Source organism: Triturus cristatus, chromosome 8, assembly GCF_964204655.1.
Source record: "Triturus cristatus chromosome 8, aTriCri1.1, whole genome shotgun sequence".
Lineage (NCBI taxonomy): Eukaryota > Metazoa > Chordata > Amphibia > Caudata > Salamandridae > Triturus > Triturus cristatus.
This window is the reverse complement of record NC_140591.1, coordinates 1,163,419,432-1,163,441,311: the sequence shown is the minus strand read 5'-3', so window position 1 is coordinate 1,163,441,311 and position 21,880 is coordinate 1,163,419,432.

Here is a 21,880-nt window from a genome sequence, read left to right as displayed (position 1 = left end):
TAGGGCCCTGAAAGGGATGACCTGAACCCTAGAGAACAGTTCGCAGAACGGGGAGGATGGGCGGGCGGTAAGGAATCTATCACTAACTAATGTCTCTTACAGATATATCGTTACACAAGTAAGTAACTTGTGCATCTAAAAGAGACACGTTAGTGATAGATTCCTTACCTTAGAATACATACCCAAGCAATACCAACCCCGTTGGTGGGTCTGCGAAGTGAGATTACACCAGAAAGTCACGGAGAACTGAACGGCTACAGAAGCCGTCTCTCTGGACCTGACTGTCAAGGCAATAGTGCTTAGTGAAAGTATGCAGCGAGGCCCAAGTGGCCGCCTGACAGATTTCTTTCAGGGGGACACCGCGTCCCAATGCTGTAGTAGCTGCTGTTGCCCTGGTAGAATGAGCGCGTAGCCCAACCGGAGGTTCCTTCTTAGCCAGAAAGTAACAGGCTTTAATGCACAAGAAAACCCATTGGGAGATAGTTCGCTTTTGCACAGCCCGGCCTTTCTTGGCGCCCACGTAGCCAACAAAGAGCTGGTCATCCACCCGGAACTGTTGTGTGCGCACGTTTTGGGTCCAGACGGTGGAGCTTCTCTTCTTCTCTCGAAGGGAGCGGAGGCGGAAAGAAAGTGGGCAGAGTGACAGTTTGCCCGAGTTGAAAGGCAGAGACTACTTTTGGTAGAAAGGAGGGACGCGGTCGAAGCACAACCGTGTTGGGAAGAATCACCAGGAAAGGAGGTTTACAGGAAAGAGATTGGAGCTCACTCACCCGCCGAGCGGAGGTGATGGCCACCAGGAAGACAGTTTTCAAAGTTAATAACCACAAATGACAGTTATACAGAGGTTCAAAGGGAGGGCACATCAAGTATGTGAGAACCAGGTTCAAGTCCCATTGAGGCATCACAAAAGGAATAGGAGGGAAAAGGTGAGTAATGCCTTTGAGAAATCTATTGACAACTGGGGACTTGAAAAGAGAGGGCTGATCAGGCAGCCTAAGAAAGGCTGAAAGAGAAGAAAGGAAGCCCTTGATAGTGCCCAGAGCAGAGCCCTGCTGAGCCAAAGAGAGAAGGAACAATAGGACCTCAGAAAGAGGGGCCGCAAGAGGATCTACAGCTTTCACTGTGCACCATGCCACAAATTGTTTCCACCGAGAGGCATATACCGTTTTAGTAGAGGGACGCCTGGCTGCCAGAATCACATTACAGACTTCAGGAGGCAAGTCAAATGAAATCAGCTGTTGCCGCTCAATCTCCACGCAAGGAGGTAGAGGCTGGACAGGTTCGGGTGGAGGACCGTCCCCTTTTGCTGCGACAGGAGATCCTCCAGAAGAGGCAGTCGGATCGGGGGATCCACGCTCATACTGAGTAGCTCGGAATACCAAACTATTCGAGCCCAGTCTGGTGCCACAAGAATGACTTGGGCCCGGTTGAGCCTGATCTTCTTCAGCACTCTGGGCAGAAGTGGTATAGGTGGAAAGGCGTACAATAGACCGCAACTCCACTCGCGACGAAAAGCGTCTCCGAGTGAGCGCCGCCTTGGAAACTCCAACGTGCAGAACTGCTGACACTGCGTGTTCTCTTCGGTGGCAAACAGATCTAACCAAGGCTCTCCCCACTGCTGAAAGAGACCTTGCGCCACCTCCGAGTGAAGACGCCATTTGTGATCTAACATGCACCTGCGGCTGAGTTTGTGTGCCCTGACGTTCAGGGTACCTGCCAGGTGTTGAATCACTAAGAAAATGCCTTGACTTTGCAGCCATGTCCAGAGGCGCAGAGCCTCCTGACATAGGGTCCACGACCCCACCCCTCCCTGCTTGTTGCAGTACCACATGGCGGTGGTGTTGACAGAGGGACTGAATGCTTTCAGTGCAAGTAGGATCACCCTGAGCTCCAAAAGGTTGATATGGAGCTTGGACTCCGCCAGAGACCAGAGGCCTCTGATCTCCGCCTCTCCCATGTGGCCGCTCCATCCCAGGAGGGACGCATCTTTCACTACTGTGTGCTCCGGTTGGGGAAGGGAGAGGGATCTGCCGCTGACCCAACGCTGGTTCGTGAGCCATCACTGCAAGTCCTGTGAACTGCCCTCCGAGATCTGGACGTAGTCGGATAGGCTTCCTCGATGCTGTGTCGCCTGGAACTTCAGGTCCCACTGCAGAGCCCGCATATGCCATCTGGCATGATAGATCAGCAGGATGCAGGAGGCCATGAGGCCCAGCAGCCGCAGGGTCTTCCTGACTGAAACCCAGGACCAGGGCCGAAAGATCGGAATCATAGCCCGAATTTCCCGGACTCGCTGTTTGGGAGGATAAACCCGAAACTGCGTCGTGTCCAGAACCGCTCCGATGAAGAGAAGCATCTGAGAGGGAATCAGGTGCGACTTCGGCACGTTGGTGGAAAACCCCAGCAAATGCAGGAGGTCAGCCATAGTCTGGAGGTGAGAGACGACTGCCTGGGCCGTGCCCGCCTTCAATAGCCAGTCGCCGAGATAGGGGAAGACTGAAACCCCTGATCTGCGCAGATGAGCTGCGACCACCGCCATCACTTTCGTGAACACCCGAGGGGCGCTGGTAAGGCTGAAAGGGAGCACTGTGAACTGTAAGTGCTCGTGGCCTACCGTGAACCGTAGGTAACGCCGGCAGGCCGGCAGGAAGCGATTGACATTCCGGAGGTCCAAGATAGGAAGCAGGTCCTTGTCCTTCTTCGGAACCACGAAGTAGTGGGAATAACAACCACAACCTATTTCTGGCGTCGGAATGCGCTCGATGACCCCCTTGACCAAGAGGGCTGCAACTTCCTGCTGGAGAAGTGACAAGTGATCCCCCGACATGCGGTGGGACTGAGGTGGCATGGCTGGAGGGGTAGACTCGAAGGGGAGGGAGTAGCCCCTTCGGACTATCTGTAGAACCCACCTGTCCGAAGTGATGGTGCGCCAGTGGGAGAGGTGATGGAGAATCCTTCCACCCACTGGCATCTGGTGGGCCTGAAACACCGGTTTTGAGGAAGCAACAGCAGGAGCGGTGGTGGACTGACCCGCACGCTGTTCTCGGGACCCACCATGGCGGGCCCCACGTCCGCGGATGCGCTGAGACTGTGGCTGCGCAAGCTTGCGGGTCTGAAATGAACGTGCCTGGGCGCCTTGACCCTGACCTCGAAAGGAACGAAAAGCGGACCCTGAGGGAATTCGCGTGGTGGCGAGACCTAAGGACTGGGCTGTAGCTCGAGAGTCCTTGAAGCGTTCCAGGGTGCTTTACGCCTTGTCACCAAAGAGGCGTGTGCAATCAAAAGGCATGTCCAGCAGGGTGTTCTGGACATCCCCGGAGAAGCCAGTAGTTCTAAGCCAAGCGTAACGGCGCAGCGCCACCATTGTTGAAAGTGCCCTAGTATATAATAGGGCAGGGTGATTAAAACTACCTCTTAGAGAATCGTCCGTGTCAAGCCCACAGTGGATGGTAAATTTAGCAGCATCTCTCCCCTTGGTAATGGCCAGGGAGAGAACCACCCGTGCCTCCACAGGGCACTGAGGCAGCACCTGTGCCACGGTATCCCACACAGAATGGGAATAGCGGCCCAACAGGCACGCAGTATTCACCGCTCGCAACCCGGAACTGGCAGAAGTGAAAATCTTTTTCCCAAACTGCTCCAGTTTCCTAGATTCCTTGTCCGGAGGAGCAGAAGGGAATGAACTCGGCGAGGCAGAAGGCTGGACAACCAGACTCTCAGGCGTCGGGTGTTGCGTGAGAAAACTGGGATCGCCCGGCGCCAGGCGATGGCGGCGTGCCACACCCTTGTCTACAGGAACTCCTGTGTTAGGTTTGTTCCAGGTGCTCAACAGGATATCTGTAAGCGCCTCATTGAAGGGCAGCAACGGCTCCGCAAAGGAAGACTGTTGCTGCAGCACCTCGGTCAGGAGATTGGTCCTGATAGGTACAGAAGGGAGCTCAAGGTTAAGAGCCTCGGCTGCCACAGAATAAGGGGATAGCGTACCAGGGTGTGGAGAAAAATCCAGATCTACTGGACCCTCCACATTGCCTTCCCATTCAGGCTCATCCTCGCATTGAGCTGCAAGAGGGTCCTCAACACCTCCCAGCCCGGGGAAATGGGACAAACTCCCCACCAAGAAATGGAATGGGGGTAAGATACCAGTCACGAGGCCGGATCCAGACACGGCGCCGAGGCCGGCGGCGCCGCAGGGTATGGTGCCGGCATAGCCGAGGCCAAAGGCGGCGACACAGAGGCAGACCCTCCCAACAGATCCGCGGGGCCCGAAGGCGCTCCGGAGGGACCTGATGGGGAAAACAAATGGCGCAAGGACGACACGAAGGCCTGCACCTCGTCCGAAGTTGCGTCCGGTCCCGGAAAGGGTGGTGTTGGACTTGGCCCTTTTTCCCTCATTTTTTTCGTTTTTGTAATGTTAAGGTGCAGGTGCTTACTTCGCCCAAGATGGCTGCCACAGACCCCTGCTACTGCAGGGTGGTCGTTTTTGATAGTAGCACCCTAGCTGCCAGGAGCTGGCTGGGACCCACAACAATGTTGCGACACCAGCCCGCCTTTTTGTCCCATAGTTAGAGTGGGGAAGCTCCTGGAAGAAGCTGGAACCTTCTAGAAGGGAGGTGGGGTTTTACTTTTGCCGCCTTGGCTAGAGGTCACCTGACCTAGGGCTACTTAAGAGTGGGAGGGAAACTTGTGTGGTGAGTTGGCCATTGGGGTGAAGCAGAGCTGGAAGAATCCACCAGGAGTGTAGGTGGTAGGGCCTAGCCAGGGACTTATGCCTCTGAGAGTGACAGGATTTAGGTACTGCCTCTTAAGTGAGTGAGGTGCCCTGTGAATCCCACTGATCTTGCCCAGTAGTAGGAGGACCCAGAGACTCTCTGCCAACCTGACTAGGAAGGATCTAGTCGCCCTCTCCATCCCTACCCCTGTAACAGAACCCCTTAAGGGCGCCAGATACATCTGCGCCATAAGACTTCATCTGTCAACTGAGAACTGAAATCTAACTTCAAGAACTGAAACTGCATGACAAGAGCGAGCTGTAAGCCTTGAATGCCAGAGCTGAGACTGCGTGTCCAAGCTACTCTAGTGAACAAAATACTAAGCCGATTGCCAAGACACCGGGGATCGACCAGGTACTAGCGCTGTGACCCCCGCGCTTCCTACCCTGGTCTGGGACCCCCGGCAGCGTGCTCCGCTGAGCACTTTACCCCATCCTTAATTTGAGCCCCCCCCCTGCGACGACGAAGCCAGCGCGCTCACCGCTGCGGCCTGGAGGCCTGGAGGAGTGCCCTGCTGTGTCGCGAGGCCCAGGAGAAGCCCGGGGCCCCGTCGCTGCCGTCGCAGCCAAGTGAGGAGGTGCGCAAGGTCGGGGCCGAGTTCCCCCAACGTCGTGAGGATGGACGCCTGCTGACGCCGAGACGGAGGTAAGCCCGGAGGCCGAGATCCCCCCTGGTGCGCCCCCTGCTGGTCCGGAAACCGCACCGCACTTGGCCCGGGTCGTCCCCTCCGTGGGAATCCCCTCCCCTGCCTGCGCGACGGAGAGACCCCGCCGAGGGATCCTGTCCGTGTCCCCCCTTTTGTAAGACTGAGAGCGGTGCTTAGTGAACTGCACCGGAGCATAGGGACCCGCTCCGCAAGTCCTGTCAGTCTCCCCGCTGGAAGCCGCCTAAAGGAACTGACTAACATTACCCTCGTGTGGCGCTTCCCGCCACCGACCCTGCTTCCCCCGCTGGAGTGACAAGGGATGCGAGTAGCGCACTGTATGACCTGTTCCACTCCAAAGTATTCACATGCCCGCGATCGCGAGTAGTGCCTTGTGTTATATGCTCTACTCGATAGTGATTACCTTAAAAGGAAATGCGAATAGCGCCTTGTGTTACAAGCTCTACTCGAACGAAGTTGTTTGCCAGGAGATGTGAGTAGCGCACTGTGTTCCATGCTCTACTCGATAGTAATTGTTTTGCCAGGAAATGCGAGTAGCGCCTTGTGTTATATGCTCTACTCGGCAGTAATTACATGCTAAGGGATGCGCGTAGCGCATTGTGTTTTATGTTCTGCACGAAGGAAATTCTACACCAGGATCACGAGTAACGTATTGTATTATATGCTCTGCTCGACTGTAATTACCTACAAATGGTTGCGCGTAGTGCTTTGTTTCATATGCTTTACTTCACAGGATTAGGGGCCATTGATTACGAGGAGCGCTCAGTTCCACAGGCGCCATGTTAGTGAGCCCAATGTGTCCCCGTTCAAGTATCATGCTTAGTTAGACGGCCCGTTCAGGGAAAGACTTTACGTAAGCGCGCACAGCGCTAGAACAAGGTTAGGCACTGCATAAGTATCACCCAGAGTGTCGAATGTAATGTCCTGATGGTATTATAATTCATGTATTACCTTGTTATTTCCTGAACTGCATCTGACCAACTGAACTTGGATAAACTTGAAGTATTTGCATAATTGAACGGTGTGGCGTCCCTTATTGTGTGTGTTCCTAGTCCATGAGAAGCGTGTGGTGTATGGTTGCTTAACACATAGCCTTCTGGTTGCCCGACCGGCTCGCGCCACGCTACCGCCTATAGGGCCTGGTGACCCCGGGTTCCTACAGGTGGGTATGCCACAGGCAACATCAGAGGCTCCAACGGAGCCGCGGGGAGTGACTGGCCACCCCCTCCATTGCGTCCCGCGACCGGTGAGGAGTAGGCAAAGAGCAACGTCGCTTCTTTGACTTCTTATGGCACCTAGACTTACCTGTCCCTGATTCCGGCGAGCAATGCGGATGGCTCCACGACCGGTCCCTTGACCTCCCACGGGAGTTGGATCTCGATCGGCGCGGAACCGATTGCTGGACCTCCAACAACATTTGGGAAGGCTCCCGCAAAGCTTTCGGCTCCATGGCCCAAAAATCGGGGCATGCCTCGGGGTCATGGGCGTGCCCCAAGCAGAAGAGACACACGTCATGTGGGTCCGCTACCGACATGCTTCGGTGGCAGGCCCTACAGGACTTAAATCCGGGCATCCCTACTGCACCAGGAGTCAAGTACTCGACAAAACAAGTTGACAGAAACCAAGTTAAAACTTTTAACTAGAGGTACCGCTCTCTCTCGGATCTGCGCTGCTGCGCTGAAAAAGAAAGAACTGATGTCAGAGCACGTGGGCGCGTCTAAGTAGCTCCGACGACGTCAACTCGGTGGCTATGATGCCAGCGACGTACATGGAGCCGTACGACGACGCCTACTAACACGCAGGGGTACTGCTGACGAAAACTTTCTGGATCCGGTCTGGCGCCTGGGGATATTCTAAGGTAAGGAATCTATCACTAACGTGTCTCTTTCAGTTAAATGTTTTACACTTGTTCCCGTGTATAAACATTGCTGCTCAGAGCTACAGCTACCAGGGGTTGAGCGGAAGGTTTGGCAAACAAAACCTAAGGTTCCTAAAATGTTTGCTAAGTGTATTACACAATGAGGTCACACAACCACGCCATATAATACATCCCATTTCCTCAAAGGGGGCAATTGAGCAAGGGATCGAAGGGCGCACACATCAAGAAAGTTAGAACTAGGTTCAAGCCCCACTGTGGCCTGATGAAGGGTTTTGGAGCAAACATATGCTGGAGCCCTTTGACAAAATGAGTCACAACTGGTCACTTAAACAGGGAGGGGTGATCCAGCAATAGCAAAAATGCTGATATGACAGAAATATACCTTGTAATTGTGCCTAAAACAAAGTCCTGCTGGACTAAACAGCCAACAACAGAATCTTGGACAAGAGTGTAGAAAGGGGATGAAGGATAAGTAACTTACCTGTAATCCTAGTTCTCTTCCAGGGGTGTCCTCATCAAAGTCATAAGAACTGAATACTCCCGCCCACGTGCGGGCACCCCGGAAAAAATAAAAATTATATATGAAAAACATATATATACAGTGGACATACCTGGTGGGTTAGTTGGCCCCCAGGGACCCTCAGGATTCAAGGGGACTTTATCCACCAACTTATAACGCCCACAGGGCGTGTTTGCACACATATCACCTCAGGCCCCCCCCTCCCTTCATCAGTGTGCAAACGCACCCCGTGGCGCGTTTTAAGAGGTAGTTTTAATCACCCTGCCCTATTACATACTAGGGGCTTACAGAGGAGGTCATGCTAATCACAAGGATACCCCAACGCATAGTGTTCCCTAGTGTATGTAGGTGTTTTCACTGTATTCTAAGTGTCTTTTAGCATAGCACTGGCTCTAGGACTGGTTAGTCAGAGTCAGTTACCACCAGTACCCGTCTGAAAAAGTTGAGGGTACAGGATGATTTTGCAACAAGGCTTCTTTCTGCTCCTCTGTTTGTTCTTTCTGCACGTCTTCCTTCTTCCTGCACTTTTCTTTGTCTTTGAGGACTTCTGTTGCTTCTTTCTGCATTTCTTTTTTTTCTTTCTGTGCATTTTTTCTTCTTTCTTCATATGTCCTAACTCTGTAGGCATAGTTAGGAACTAGCATTTAAAACACCTTAGAAATTAACTGAAAAAAACATAGGTTTCAGGCACGCTAAAGTTAGAAATTAGCATTTAAAAAACCATTGAAATTCACAGAAAAAACCATAGGTTTCAGGCACGTTATAGTTAGGAATTAGCATTTAAAAAACCTTTGAAATTCACTGAAAAAACCATAGGTTTCAGGGACGTTATAGTTAGCTGGACATTTCGCTCGTACAAAACCATTGAAATTCCCCCGTTATAGTTAGTTCAGCTAACTATAACTCGCGCGCCCGCAATGCACTGCTGATGATGTCACATATTACATCACTCATGACATGGTCAGTGATATCACTCATGACATCACTAATGACATCTCAAATGACATCACTGATGACATCATCCTTGTGATAGAGTGGCAGACCTCCTCTCACCCTAATATAACCTTTGATACACACATACAAAAATAGAAACTAAAATTTTCAAAACAATGGACATACCAAAACCAGTTACAACAACCAATTCAGTAATTCTAAGATCTACATACACATCCACTCATTCACCAACAGTCCTATATAGTCACTCATATATGTACTCACTCATCATATGTACTCATACACCTATACATCCTGTAACACACCGCCACTCATCCATAGAGTTACTGACACACATAGTCACTCATGCTAATAAAGAATCAAACATCCATTTACTTGCATATACAGTTATGCACACACCACCACACTTACTTCTACAGAAACGTACACACACTTACTCTTTTGAACAATCACTTATAGAAACACATACTTATTCATACAGGAACTCTTCCAATCTCTCACTCTCACATATACTCACTTATATACACCAATACTCACATATACTAGTTTAAAATATGTGTAGTTACTAATAAAGACACTATTGAGACAGTCATTCACTCACTAACACACCCATACACACACTCATCCACCCATACAGTCCTGCACACATACTGTCTTCAACACATACAAATAGTGACTCACTCATTCATGCATGTATGCGCTAAGTAATACTCCCCACTGAACCATACAGACACTCATACTGATACTCGAAAAAACAAGTAATAACCCATTTAGACACTCATGTAGCTACTCACCAACCCATGCAGCCACTTATACACAAAGTGAGAGACTGATACAGATATTTATATATGTAAACATTACTCACTAACCCATGTATTCACTAAGATACACTTAATCAGTCAGTTATACGATCAATTTTTCATTAAAAAAATCATCCATGTAGACACTTATCTACCCATTTATTTTTCCATCGACCTTGAGATATACATATATGAAACTTATTTAATTTTCAGAAAAACACACATTCACTGGATGATGTCATCAGTGAAATATATATTATTTATTTATTTATTTTTTACTATATTTACAAAGGGTGAAGAGTATACTATGTCCATATGTGGCAGAGCATCCTTCAAAACCCAGTTAGGTGTAAAATTGTCTGAATTTTGTAAATAAAAATAATCTAAAAGTTACATTGCAATACCTATAACACAAACTGCAGTCTATTTGTATGGGGAATGAGTAAAATTACACCCTAATAGGCTTACATTATTTGAGGTAAAATGGTATCCAGTCTCTTTAGGACTCCAGAGCGTTCACTACCCATGATGCCTTGCACTAACTGCTTCACAGAAGAATTTATTTTTTAAGTGAAAAGTGGAGATTTCAAATGCATTTTAGATGTTTTTATTCGGGATACTCAAGAAAAAGAAGCCAGGGAACAGGGAGGGTTGGCAATTACTTCAATGAAGATTCATGCACTGCAAAACCAGAACTACAACTAAGAGACATGTTCTTCTGCATCTCAGGATCTTTACTGTTGGTCATACATGTTAGAAGAAAGTAGCAGTCATCATGGCTCATGGGCATTAGGAATAACAACTGTATCAAAAATCAAAACACTGAAGGAACCTCATTTACAGTACTAAGCAAGGAGGTTTCTCAGAGCAGCTTGGTCAACACTATGGTCAGCTTTTGTACCAGAATCCACACACTTGTGCCTTGTGAAAGTGTAAAGTGATTTCCAAGTCTTCGCCTTAAGTATGTCTGAAAGAGGAATGTTTCTCAGTCACGCTGTGGGGATGCTTACCTCTGGTGGAATGTATTCTGGACCCGGTAGGGGTTTATTAGCCGATTGTTATCGTACGAAAATGCAACATACAATCCAACAAAAGATTGACATTTTCAAGTAGCCAGAGCTGACGAAGGCAACCATAGTTAAAAAACAGTTAGATTTGTGCAAGGGCTCAGCTTTATTTAGGCAAAAAGAAGAACTCTTCTAATATCCACCCAGTGTAAGGAAAGCTCTGTTTGAAAGGATGGGGTGGCAAAGTTCACTTTGCCACCATTTATGCATGAAGAAAAAGTCAGTCACCTTCAGTAACACCTTATCTGTTAAAGACGTTATCTAGCCGCAGAGTCCTTACCTTAGAATTGTCCCCAGGAGTCAACCTTGATCCGTAATTTTTTCGGGAGCAGTATCCCAGTGTCTGTAGCTGGCATCATTTGGCTCTGTGTGGCGTCATCCGCACCGTAAGTGAAATGCGCGTTGCCTATATAGGAGACCCCCCAGCATGCTGACGTCAGTTCTATTTCAGGACTTTCCATGTCAGGAAAGTGGAGCCATGAAGAACACTGACCACTGGTGTGGAAAACTAGAGCCCTGTCCCTAGAAATCTGTTTGCAGGTCTGGGAGGATAGGTGGGTCGATAAGGGATTTGCAGCTAGATAGAGTCCCTACCAGATGAGGCACTTACGAAGGTAAGTACCTTGTTCATCTGATAGAGATAGAGACTTCTAGTCACAGATTCCTAATCCTAGAATAGAATAGATACCCAAGCAACACCATCCAGGAGGTGTGTGTGTGACATGTTTACACTAAAATGTCCTGGAGGACCGAACAAGCGAAATGCCCATCATGCCAAACTTGACTGTCTAGGCAGTAGTGTTTGGAAAATGATTTAAGTGTTCCCCATGTAGCTGCCTGACAGGTACTCAAAACTGGGACTCCTCTAGCTAGTGCTGTAGTCACAGCTTTACCTCTGGACAAATGAGTTCTCAAACCATCAGAGAGATGTTCCTTTGCCATTGTATAGCTGATTTTTATACAGAGGACAATCGATCTGGAGATGGTGTCTTTGCACTATTTTTCCTATCTTCACTCCTGCAAAAACCACAAAGAGTTGATCGTCCATCCTGATGTCTTTTGTGTGTTCAATGTACAACGACAACACTCTTTTTGGATCCAGGCGGTGGAGTCTCTCCTCTTCTTTGGTAGGATGAGGTGGGGCGAAGAAAGTATGCAGGCAGTATGATGCTCTGCCAACGTAAAAGGGTGTAACCACTTTCAGCATCAAGGAGCAATGGGAACTAAGGACCAACTTATCCAAGAAAACATTTCCCTATTGGGGTGTAATGTAAGCACCTGTAATTTGCTAACTGTCCCAGCAGCCACAAGAAAGGCTGTTTTGATGGTAAGCAGTCTCTGAGGATAGCTATTTAAGGGCTCAAAAGGTGAACACATGATGAAAGTGAGAACTAAATGTAGGTCCCATTGGGACATAATGAAGAGTGTGGGTGGAAATATGTCTTGTAAACCTTTCAAGAAGTGTGTCACAACTGGTGACTTGAACAGGAAGGGTTGATCCAGCAACTACAACAAGACTGAAATGACCAAAGGTACCCTTTAACTCTGCCCAAAGCATGGCTTTGCAGTGGAAGGTATAAAACAAGCATAAGGACTTCAGGCAAGGGTGCAGGCAGAGGATCAATGGATTTGGCAACACACCAAGCCACCAATTCCTCTCATCTGCAGGCAAAAACCTTTTTGGTGGAGGGACACCTGGGTGCCAGCATGATATCACATACTTCATGGGGAAGATCAAATACCTTCAACTGTTGCCCCTCAATGTCCTCACATATAGATGTAGTGTGTGCAGGTTCGGGCGGACCCTGCCCTGATGCTGCAAAAGGAGATCCTCACCAAGGAGCAGACAGATGCTCATGCTCAGGAGTTCAGGATACCAAAATATGCTTGCCCAATCTGGGGACACTAAGATGACTTGGGCCTGGTCTTTCTTGATCTTCTTGAGAACTGTGGACAGGAGTGGTAGAGGCGGGAAGGTCTACAGACGTCCAGAGCCCCAATCAAGAAGAAATACGTCTTCAAGCAAAAGCTGCCTTGGAAACTTCAGGGCACAGAATTTCTGACATTGTGTGTTTTCAGTGATAGCGAAAAGATCCATCCAAGGTTCTCTCCAATCTCTTAAGAGACCTTGGATCAACTCCGGATGTAGATACCACTGGGGCATTCAGAAAGGGGCTGCTAATGAGCAGGCCACTCGGGTGTGGGAGCAAAGCAGGGGCTAACAATCAGCACAGGAGCTGCACCACCAGCGGCACAGGTGCAGCCAGGTACAGAGTGCAAAGGAGACATCAGGGACCCTGTGGGTTCCAATGAAGATCTTCGATTCGGCAAATATGCTGCATGCTCGGGCAGGGAGACTTCAAAAAGGTGACCACTGGCTGGAGAGGTAAGTTGGGTTCTTGGGGAATACCTGGACACCGTCAGTTAGGCGAGCCAAGTCCGTGGAGATTCGGGTGCAGGGGTGTCTTTGGTCGTTGGGTCTTCTTACCAGCTTTGGTCGCAATCGGGGGGACCCTTCAGGTTGAGGCTGCAGGAGTCGTCTTGAGGCTTGAGGGAGGCTAGGGATTACCAAATTCCATGTCAGGATCGCTGTGGAGACCTCATCGTGGTGTTGAGTCACTTGAACTCGGGCTGTGGGCGTTGGGTGCAGAGTGGTGCAAAATCGCAGAGCCGCCTGGAACTGGATTCTGTGGGTGAGTCTTTGCTTGAGCAAATACCATGCTAATGGGAGACAGAGTGCAGGGCAGGTCCTCTGGGTTCTGGGGGGGCTGCTGGATATGCCAGAGTTTCCACTGTAGGAAGGTCGGAGTCAGGACAGGCCGGTAGAGCTGGGGCCAAAGCAGTTGTTATCGTCTTCTTCCTGGGTCAGCAAGGTTCTTTGGTCCTTCTTCTTTCGTCCTTGAATCTGAGGAGGCAAGGTTTGGGGTTGCCCCTAAATACTAAATTTAGTGGTGTTACAGGGGAGTGCAGGTCAGGAACAATGGGTCCCATCCTTGGGGTGAGTACAACCCCCATTATACCACCCTCCAGTGGGATGAGAGGCATGAGCCTCGTTCTAATTCGTTGGGTCCCCTCATCTCCAAGATGGAGGGGACTGAGATCTGTGCTTCATCTCACCTCCCCAATCAGAGGGGTGGAGTTGGCAGAGGTGGGCACACCTCTCCTCCTAGCTCAGTTTTCCCACTGATTCCCTCACCCAAAGTGGGGTCAGAACAGGTGGGAGCCAGTTGCTGGGGGCAGCAAAAAACAGGGACAGCTTACAAAGGCAGTAGACCTTTGAAGCTTCCGTCTCGTGGACTCAGCCCATCCTTGGGAAGAAAGCATGACACCTCTGCCTAGGATGGGCTTTGTTTCTGGACCCAGAGAGACGAGTGTGAGAAGTTGGCCTGATATATGATGTCACTAGTTCTAGTGTACACCTTGTATCAGTCCAAACAACCCTTATGGTGATTGGTTGTAAAGTCAACGTAATAGACCAGCTATCCTAGTGGTAGCATGGACAAGAGCAGTCTTAGGCTAAACTCTTTATGGCATGTGAAGCCAGCTGTTATACCACTACAATCCCTTGAATACCAAATGAAAGGACACCACACCAGGTATATATAAAATTAGAATGTATTTATTCTAACATATACCCTCAGCACTCTTTATGAGTTCAGAGGTCTAAGTACAAACAATTTCTTAAGTAGCATACGTTTAGTTACACAGGAAAATACAGTTAGGCCCAGGGGCCACGCAAACCATATACTAAGAAAGTGGTATAGGTACCACATCACGAACAGGGAGTAGGCCTAGGGCCTAGGGAATCGCTGGGGCTACACTACCCTACCAATAGTTAGGAAGTGGGAGGCCCACGGGAAGCGTGTGCAGTGTGGAAACACACACGCGGGTTACATTAAAGTCAATGGGAATGTAACAGTTAGAAATAGGAAGAATAAGGACACTTCCGAAGTAACTAGGAGGAAGCAACTAAAGACTTAGACACTTGGATAGTCAATATCCACTGGAGCACCGGAGTACTCGCGTTACCTCACCCACAGGAGACGGGTGCATAGGTGTGAAGATGTGTCGGGTGTCGTCGCTGGATCCTATGGATGCCTGAAGAACAGATGCTGGCAGCCGGCCAGGAGGAAGATGTCCGCTGGATCCAAGGATGGATCTTGAAGGAAGAACACCTGCAAGCAGAGGGGACAAAGTCTGGGTCACTAGCCAGTGACCGTGTGGAACCAGGAAGGAACCAGGCGATGTCGTGCAGAACACAGGTGATGTCTTGAAGCTTGTCTCTGCAGCTGCGTGGACCAGGAAGCGTCGAGGATGACCAGAACCAGGGTACGAGCTGTCCCACGAAGGATCTTGCTGCTGGCGGAGTTGACGTCCCGATTGGAGTCAACAAGCCTTGGCAAAGGCAACCCACGCGGAAATGGAAATTCGCTTCATGTGCAGACCAGGAAGGTCTGAGGTGCTTCTCTTTCACAGGGAAGCAAGGGCCAGTCTGGAGGAGCCAAACCAGCGGTAAAAAAATTAAGGGTTCGTCGTCACTGAGGCTACTAGCCAACGGGCCAGCAACCGGACAGACGTGTCGGGCAGGAAAATGCAGAAGGGCCCCACGCAGAACTCGTGGAGTGTGGAGGGCTGATCTTCAGTGCAGATGGTTCTCGGGGTTGGGGCTTCTCAATCCCCAGAGCACAACTTCGAGGATGCCTCAGAAGCTGCGCTGGAAGCTACTCGCCAATTTTCCCAGGTAGCCGGTCCCACGTCTCTCGTCGCCTCCACGGATCTCAGCTTGGCTGTGGATGTGGATCAGGGTCGGCGAAGTCTGGAGGTCAAGGCGCTGGTCGGGCTCTGCAGTCGGTTCCTCGTAAAACTTGGGCAAAGCAAACGGCAGGTCGCTTGTTGGTGCCTGTTTGCACAGGGTGGCCACTCCTTGGCCACAAGGGAGATTCTTCAGTCTTCTTGTCGTCGAATGTCGAAGGTCCAGAGTTTCGTGTCTAGTTTCAGTTCAGGATAATCCAAAGTCCTAGGTACTCAGCTCCCACTCTTATACTAATCTGGGGGGCTGGGTTACCTTCTAGGTCCCTCCTATGGGTGGGACCAGGGAGGGGGGTGGTTACACCCCCTTCCCTTTGTCCAGTTTCGCGCCAGGGCTGGGGCTGGAGTGCCCCAGCACCGGTTTGAACCGGGCTATGCATGGGACACCTTGTGTGCCCCAGGCAGTGTCTCGTTTCTTTCATCCCTCCCTGCCCCAATACACTAAGTCCTGTCTGGGGTGGTGCTAGCACCTCCCAAGGCAGGAAACCTATTGTCCAAGCCTCCCTCGCTGGAAGGACTCAGACTTGTGTCCGTGGTAGCAGCATCCATTTTGTGATGCTGGGGCTCTGGTTAACTTTAACCGGGTAAGTAGGATTTTAACATGTCTTCTCCCTCTAGAAGGGGGGAATACTATCCTCACCGCCAGAAATGGTGTGGGGGTAGTATTCCAAAGTGTTAGACACCTTACACGACATGTTTTGATAAAGCCAAACCATAGTTACCATAACCGCGAGGATTATAAGGCACTTTAAGAGTATATGGTAGGCCATATCATAGAACAGCTATGAGGACATGGTTGCGAAAGCTGCAGACAGGCTCAGCTCATGCTAGAGCACCATCTCACATGTTACCAAGCACTCTACCTCCAGGATTGTTAAGGCCTGCCATAGGAGTGGCTTAAAGGTTACCCATGTGTCTATATATAAGGTAGGTATAGGAATACTATACCTAAGCAAGGGGTGATTACACGACCTTGCCTCACCTGAGTGATGAGCCAGTTGTGTCATGATGGGAGGCCAGCCAGGGGTGGCATAATACATGCTGCAGCCCCTGGTAGGCCTAGGGTATACCTATGCCCTGGGTACCTAAGGTACACTGTACAGGGCCCCATAAGGTGATCCTTACCAATTGGGTTATGTACCTAAAGTACATAGTATGAATTTAGAGAGAGAACAGCTGGGCTGTGGGTCTGATTAGCAGGCCCGCAGCCACATCTAAGTCGAAATCAGTGAAGCAAAAGCAAAAATTGGGGGTGACCATAGGAAGCAGACCCTACTCTCCTACAACGTGGCTTTCTACCCAGGGGTCCAGAAAGCTGTCTGCTGGTGGCAAATGGTGGGCAGCCATTCATGAACCACACCAAGGCAGGTCGTTTTTTCAGGGGGCATCTCTAAGATGCCCTCTGTGTGCATTTTACATTACATTTCATACTGGCATCAGTGTGGGTTTAATGTGCTGAAAAGGTTGATACCAAACTTCCCAGTTTTCAGTAAAGCTGTTATGGAGCTGTAGAGTTTGTAATGACCAACACACAGACAGTATACTTTGTATGACTTCACTACACTTACAATGTCTAATCATTGACATAGACACTGTAAGGGTACAGTGCTCATGCAACTGCACCCTCACATGTGGTCTAGAGCACCCTGGTAGAGGGGTGGCTTACCTAGGCCGAAGGCAGTGGATTGCAGGCATGGTACACAGGGATGGGTGCCACGTTGACTGTTCACTTTTCTCTGCCCCAAAACACTCAGCATGCAATGGCAGTGTGTGGGTTTTAAGGCACAGGCCCCCCAAGGGAGGCTCAATAGGTGCTGCAGCACTTAAAGGCTGTCCATGGTCACAGTGTCCTTGGTACCCATGGTACCTTTTATTAAGGAGTTACCTGTGGCCAGAGGTGTGCCGATTGGGGGTAAAAGGGTACAGCTTTGAGAAAGAACACAGGCCCTGGGCACACCAAGTCAAAGTGCATCATGTGTCAGGCAAAAAGTGGGAGGTAAGCATGCTAAAAGGGTCACGTTCCTACACAACTCCCTCACCCCCGCATATGAAAGAGAATGAGACCAACCTTTCCCAAGAGAGTCTTCATTGTCTAAGTGGAAAAATCTGGAAAGGCCATCTTCATTGGCATGGGCAGTCCAAGGTCTATGTTCCACTGGGAAGTCCATTCCCTGTAGGGAGATGGACCCCCTCAAAAGTTTTAGATTTTTCCCTCTCATCGGCAATAGCCATCTGAGATATCTGTTACCAGTTTGCACTAGGAAGTGTGGTCTCAGCTTTTTCAGGAACCAAACCATCCCAAAGGCCTCCCTCTCAATGGTACTCCAATTCTGCTCCCTGGGGAGTAGCCTTCTGCGTATGAAAGCAACAGGTTGGTCTTCTCCATCATCATTGGTCTGGGATAGAACTGCTCCTATCCCTACCTCAGAGGGTAATCTGGAGCCTTGAGAATAGGTGCTGACCACATTCCCTCTTTTAGGGTGTCAAAAACGTTTCGTCCAGTTCACTTTCTAGGGCATTTGGTTGGAGGTAAGTTCTGTGAGGGGTGTCCAAATGGATCCATACCCCTTCTCAAACCTCCTATAATACCCTGTCAAGCCAAGAAATGCCCCCACGTGGGTGTGGGTGGTTGAGCTTCCCAATCCAGAATTGTCTTGATTTTGGGTTGTAGTGGTTGGATATGGGCTCCACCTACAAGGTGGCCCAAGTACACAACAGCTCCCTGCCCTAAGTGGGATTTGGATGCCTTGATAGTTAGACCTGCAGCTTGCAGGCCTGTAAAATCTTTCCGAGTGAACCAGGTAATTCTGCCAGGAAGAGATAAACACTGCAATATCATCAAGATGAGCTTCACTAAAGCCTTCCAAACCAGCAAGGACTTGATTCGCCAACATTTGGAAGTCGGCAGGATCATTCTTTAGGTCAAAGGGCACCATAGGGAACTGGAAGAGCCCATCATATGCGGACAATGCTGTCTTTTCTTTTGCTCCTGGAGCCATGCCAATCTGCCAATGCCCTGCAGTTAAGTCAAAGGTACTTAAGTATTTGCAGCCCCTAACATATTACTTACCTTCAGTAAGGTAATATTTGGTAGAGAGACAGTTTAGCCGCAGATACCTTAATCTGTGAATTCTCCCCAGGAGTCAGACTGGATCTGGACATTTTTCAGCAGTATCTCTGAGCACCTGGGGTCGGCGCCATATGTTCAAATGTGATGCCAGCGGTGCCTATATATCCCCTTTGGTGCACAGATGCCAGTTTCTTTGGTGAAACCCTCTGCCCCAGAACACAGAGCCACTATAGAAAGTGGTTGTGGAAACAGTGTACCAAAAAGATCAAAAATCTTTGAAACATTAATAAAGAAGAAACATCAAATGGTATATTCATACCAGACATGGATTTTAAATAAAAAACCTACAAAAGAATCAACGAAGCACAGGGCTAGGTGAAACCATGCACCCCGGTGAATAACCAGCAAGCAAGGGAATTAAAAATCTTATACTCTAAAGACCATTCATAAATTGTAATGAATGGCAAAACAAAACCAATAAAACCAACACCAAGCTATTTGTTATATCACATCATTATGTATCATGGTCAGTGCTAATACAAAGTATGATGGTACAAGACAAAGACTTTCAATGAAAGAACCAAGTGAATCAGCACTGCTCACTGGTGTTTAAACCACTGTAATTGAGAAAACACCCTCCCACTCTACCGTTTACTCACCATTAGAAGTGGATGGCATGGCAACATCTAAAGGAAACCTATATGGCCACACCAAGTGGTTTTGTTGAGTCACAATCTTAGTTGAGACAGTGATCACCAGTATAAACAAGCATTGGCATAGCCAATAGGTCTCGCCTTTTGGACCTTTTAAGTGTTTAGCCATGCAGCACATGCATACACAGGTGGAAGGACACTGACAGTGATAGGGGTGGGGGGAGGGAGAGAGCAGGAGACAGTGAAAAATAAGGCGAGACAGAGGAAGAAAGAGGAGAGGAAAAGAAAGGGACCGAGTGACGTAAATGGATACAGACAGAAGGGTACAAGAGAACAGAGAGAACGAAGGATAGCGAAAGAAGGCAAACAAAGGAATAAAAGGCAAAAGAGAAATGGCGAAGCAAAGTAAGAAAGGTGAGTAGAAGTAAATATAGGGCTGCGAAAAGAAGTAAGAGGATAAAAAATGAACAGCGCGAAAGGGAGAGACAAAGAAATAAGAACTGTGGAAGAGAAGGGGAATGAATGAATGAACACATAAACAACTGAAAGAAAAGTGAAATGAACGATTTGTGCTGAGGATAAAAAGGAAGGAAAAAATGACGTAAATATGAATAGTCCGAGGGACAAAAAAGAAGGAATGAGAGACGAAAAGCAGGAATAGTGTGGGGATAAAGATGAAGGAAAAGAAAATAAAGAAAGGCGAAAAGAAGGAACAGAATGGGGGAAAAAGGAAGCCGAAAGGAAGGAATAGTGCAGAGAATAAGAAGAAAGGAGGCAGGGATATAAGTGGAGTATATGAGGAGATGGTTGAGTGAAAAGGAGTGATGAGCAGGCACAAAGGAAAGGAGACAGGTGTATTAAATGGGAAACATTACGAGCGGTGATAAAATGGACAGATGAACAGATTAATAGTGTGAGAGCGAAGGTGGTAACGCATGTGGTAAAAATGACCAAACTACATTGAACGGTATAAAAGAACGAGTGAAAGAAGGAGAAGATGTGTAGGGGCAAATCAGAGACGGGTAGGGCTAAGGAAGGTTAGGAATGGAAGCGGCAGTCAGAGAACGAAGTCTAAAAGAAAAAAACAAGACAAATGCAGGACGGGGTAAGTTGAAAACAGAGGCAAATAAAAATGGAGCTAGAAAAGGGGCAAAATGAAGACATAACATAAGCTGGATTCCTTGTACAAAAGGGAGACAAGGCTAGAGAGACAAAGTGAAAGCGACCCTCAGAAACATGATACAGAACAGATGGCACCCTGCACGCCTCTGCTAGCTCCCGCAAGCTGGAGGCCGCCACACGCACGAGTTGAAAGTCTGGAGTGATTTCAAGAGTCCCTCTCCTAGGGCAGCGCCTGTGCGCTGTGCTAGGCTCGACCTAAAAATAGACTCCTTGCAAGGCAAACCCATCTTTCCGAGATTGGTTAATTGAGTACCATAAATTAGAAAATATGAAAATATGAACATCGGTTAATTACAGCAATCCTAAACGTCAGAGGTGTTGCATGAAGCACTACATAAAAAAGAAGTGCTTATTATTAATAGGTACTATTAGTACTATTATCATTACCTGCCGGGTAACAGCGGCTTGCTAATTGGTTACCCACCTTTTATGGGTGATTCTCTTTGGCTCATGGCCATAATACAGGGTTAGGAAAATAATAACTCATGATCAATATGTGACAAAGGTCAATGTGTGAGTCCAAAGTCTGAATGTTTTATGCTTGGAGGCGGGCAGTCACAAACCTCAATATGCATGATTTGTATACAAAAATCCATGAAGTTGCCTCCCATTACTAGTGTTATACAAATTTTATTTACAGCATGAGGGTATCACTGTGCTTTAACAAGGTCAGGGCATGGTGAATTATTCTGGTGCTGAATAGGCAGTTATTGGGATGGGTAGCAAAAGCGGCTGGCAAATTACCTTCATTCTACAGAGCCTGCACATGACCAGTCTTGCTCTTCTGCATGTGAGATATGCTGTTCCGAGGAAGTGAAGGGGTGGGTTGAGGATTGTTGAGGTGCTCGGGAGTAATCACAGTAGATCAATTGAAGTGTTTATAAATTTAAAAGAAAATGCATTTTTCCACTTTGTACTACTAGGTGATTTGTACTGGCATTTAGGAGATTCAACCATAAATGAAATACTTTTAATTTTCATGAGCACATTTTAAATAGACAAGCTTATGAAAACATCAAGATTACAATATAAAGTGAAACAGATTACTGTCTGAATATTTGCAATAAATAGAAATTATTTGAAACTGTAATCTTCAAACTGAAAAACTAAATGTTTCTACTTCTCTGCTTACTGTGTATGGAGATAATGGTGACTAATATTTTAGAGATTGTAATTGTTAAAATAGTTCACACTATTACTATCATTATTTCTAAACTGAGGATACACCAAAAGGCTTGGAGTTCTGATACCGAGGCCACCGAATCAACCTAAAATTACAAAAAGATCTCCGAGCACTCAATAATTCAATGTCACTGTAATGGTTGCAGTATCCACTGTCCTTTATTTGACAATTCAAACACTTGACATTGCCGTTTGTCTTTTAAGTTCTTTGCAGTTCCTTGCCAACACATGTTTCGTCTGTTACTTTAAATTATAATATCAGACTTCATCAGGGCTGAAACACAAAGATAACGGCATATTACCTCGTCCTCGTACCAGATATCCATTATGG